Source organism: Aulostomus chinensis, chromosome 1 (genome assembly GCF_037954235.1).
Source record: "Aulostomus chinensis isolate RoL2024-O1b breed Wild chromosome 1, RoL_Achi_v1.0, whole genome shotgun sequence".
Lineage (NCBI taxonomy): Eukaryota > Metazoa > Chordata > Actinopteri > Syngnathiformes > Aulostomidae > Aulostomus > Aulostomus chinensis.
In genome coordinates, this window is record NC_141320.1 from 18,899,596 (window position 1) to 18,902,948 (window position 3,353).

At 46.5% G+C, this 3,353-nt stretch overlaps 1 non-coding gene across 1 annotated transcript; it reads left to right on the forward strand.

Annotated features, from left to right (window-relative positions):
• The first annotated feature begins 3,023 nt into the window (after positions 1-3,023).
• trnae-uuc (transfer RNA glutamic acid (anticodon UUC)) lies at positions 3,024-3,095 on the forward strand. The gene has a single exon. It is a non-coding gene; the product is annotated as a tRNA-Glu (tRNA).
• The last annotated feature ends 258 nt before the right edge of the window (positions 3,096-3,353 follow it).

Consider the following 3,353-nt stretch of genomic DNA (forward strand, 5'->3'; position numbering starts at 1 on the left):
TTTAAAGTCCCACAATAAGAAGTAGCTGAATCTGACAGGTGGAGGTTTGGAACTACAAGATGGTGATGTTTCCTTGACTTGATGCTCTGACTGTCAGGGTGGATGACAGCTTCTTCTGCTGCTGCATCTGAGTGGCTATGATTGGAGGTTTTACCCTCCAAGGTTGTTTGGTTCCAGGGGAAATTCTAAAATTCCAGTCCCCAACCTTGGCTGTTCTGAAACTCTTCTCCTGAATCACTCCTGAGCTGCAGCAAGAACAAATACCAGTGCCAACCAGATCAACTTCATGGCTGCTAACAGCCTCAGACACTTGATTTCCATCAATCTGGAGCCAAGAAGGCCCTCACCTGTGGTTCTCCTCCAGGAGGGTCCAGGTTCTGCCATTGGGGCTCCTGGTGCCACTGCCAGAGAGCCTCAGCTGCACACTGCAACATTTCAACAGGAGATTGACATTCCTTCAAATGTCCTGACATCTGATTCCAATGGTTCTGTTCCATCTTTATATTTTAAAATCAATCACACAATGAAAGCTGCCTCAGCTGGTTTAAGAGAGAGAACAAGCTAAGAGATCTGAAACCAGTAAAATATGCTTTTCTGTGTGCAAACTAGTGAGGGGCATGGAAGGATATTTTACCACCAATACAGAACCCAGACTTTAGTCATGTGATGAGATGGAGACTCTGATGATGAAGTTAATGGACAAAATGTGAATTAAAAGAAAACACATTAAAAAATACGAACTAAACTAAATAAATGAATAAAGAAGCAGCACAAATAACGTTTTCTTCTGCACAAATTTACTGGAATTAGACTGCATTTTTGTTAATGAGTAGATGAAAGAGTGTCACATATATATTATATACATGTGATACATGAACGTGGCTTTGGACAAAAGCTCAATGAAACTGTAGGATTGTAGAATTATTTAAACGTTCCAAGTGGACTGTTTCAGGTTTCTAGAAGACGCTTCAGCTCTCATCCAAGAGGCGTCTTCAGTTTTCTTCACTGATGGGAGGATTTATGGCTCTAAGGGGGCAGGACCTTCTCCAGAGGTGATTGACACATGTGAGCTCTGGGTGTCAGAGTTGTTTTGGTCAGGTTGTGAAAGGGAAGTTGACTCAACTGGTATCTGTGTCAGTTAAAAGCCTCACAGTTCAGAGTCGTTCCAGAATCTAGGAGCAGGAACCGAAGTCTCCTACGACGAGGATGGGATTGGAACCCACGCGTGCAGAGCTCAATGGATCAGCAGTCCATCACCTGAACCACTCGGCCACCTCGTCTGCTAACAGCAACCCTGACCTTTTAAACAGTGAACTCTTTGGAGCCCATTTGTCAGAAATGGACCCAGCAGAAGCCACTGAACACAACTCTGACATCATCAGGCTTCTTCCCAGCAGCTTGGTGCTCCAGAAGGAAGAATCCAGACCATCGCTACATCATCAGAGTGAACACCAGCTGATGTTTACCAGTTTAACAAGCCTTTGACTGCTAAATGACATCCAAGCTCAGATTCTCTTGTCCTGGTAGAACAAGTCAGTGTTGAAGAAGATGAGAGCACCAGTCTCTTTCATCCAATGCTGGAACAGCGTTAGACTGAAGGTCTGAAGGTCCCTGGTCTGGTCCAGGTTTCAACAGGGGACCAGCATCAGCCAGCATTTAAATGTGGACAACAGTGGAGGTGAAGCCCACATCAAGGAAACCAGCCTCCTATCACTGTCCTGTGCTGAGTTTCTTTAAAAAATGTGAGACAAACTCAAGAGTTTCTGTTTCCTGTGTTGGACTTTGGCTCAGAGAATCAGAGCCAATCAGAAGCTTGTTGGTCTTGGATGCTGGTCATCAGGAGCAATGAGGGGCTCAGTGTCTTGCTCAAGGACACTTCAACATGGTCACCAGCTGAAGTGAGAACCGAACCAGCAACTCTGCTAGACGGCCACTCTTCCTCCAGGCCGTGCCCCCCTAACCTGAATCATCACGATGTCATTATTTGTTGCTTTAATTCACCAAATGTGTGACGTGGTGAGTTTGTCAGGAGTTTAAAGACCAAAGTTGTGAACACACAGAGAAGTAAACCTGTCAAAGCTGCTTCACTTGATGAGTGAAACTGAGGAACTGATAGAAGAGCAACAAAGAAAATGGAGTCAGAAGGTCGTCTTCTTCACTGCTCAGTCACAACACTGACACACACACACACACACACACACACACACACACACACACACACACACACAAATAGTTTGTCTTTGAGAGAGGACAAAAAATATTTGACTGTGCTGACATGAACTTTCATTGTCTAATTTCAGTCTCCTACAAAAGTGTGTGAATGTGGTCGTTGTGGCCGAGTGGTGAAGGCGATGGACTAGAAATCCATTGGGGTCTCCCTGCTCAGGTTGGAGTCCTGCCAACAACGTTGAACTGTTGACAATTTAAATTTGACTCATTTTTCCTCCACACTGTCCTTCATCACAGCATTTAACATCAGGACTGCTCCCAGATCAGCTCCATGACCTCATCCCTGCACCAGAGTCCCGCCCAAGTTCATCAAAAACGGCCAAGCATAAATATATAATATGTATATAATGTGAACACACCTGTACAGGTGCGTTAACGTGCATAATAATAGAGAATGAGTGAAGGGTGCGTTCAGAGTGGAGTGCAGTACCACAGTCAGGCCAGCAGGTGGGGCTTTCGTTGGTGCTGTCTACCTAATTGCGGTGTCTGTGCTCTGCCAGCAGAGGTCGTGCTTCCCCACCAATCTTCTAGGGTGTCTGAGTGGTGCCGCCATGTTTAGGTCGTAGCAGGAGGACGTAGGTTGGTACTTGGCAGTTCGGACGTAGCGAAAGTCACGTTATGAATGGAGGGCTGAGTTGGAGCAGAGGGGGAAAGGATCCTGGGGGTGGACTGTCTTTAGGAGGCTGAGGTGTCTGGTGGTCTTGGTGGACCCTCTGCATCTCAAGCTGAGACCACAGAGTCCTGTGTTCTTGAGTCATTGTCTATAGTCTCTGTTGTTGGAGCGCTCAGTGTGGTCCCTGATGGTCTAGTGGCTAGGATTCGGCGCTTTCACCGCCGCGCCCCGGGTTCGATTCCCGGTCAGGGAATGAGTTATTTAGAGGTTGAGGGAGAGGTGATCAGGTGGTCCACATGATGGTGGAGGTGATGAACTGTGAGTCCATCATGGCTCCACTCTCACCCCCATTGTAGTGTTCTTGGTTCACTCTGCCATGGCCCCATGTTGAAGGGTGACTGTCTCATTCAGGTCCAACCCTTTGTTAGACTCTATTAAGTCACTGACTCCTGCAAGGACAAACTGTAATCCTCCTTAGTAGCTTTGGTTATTGATGATCTGCAATGGTTCG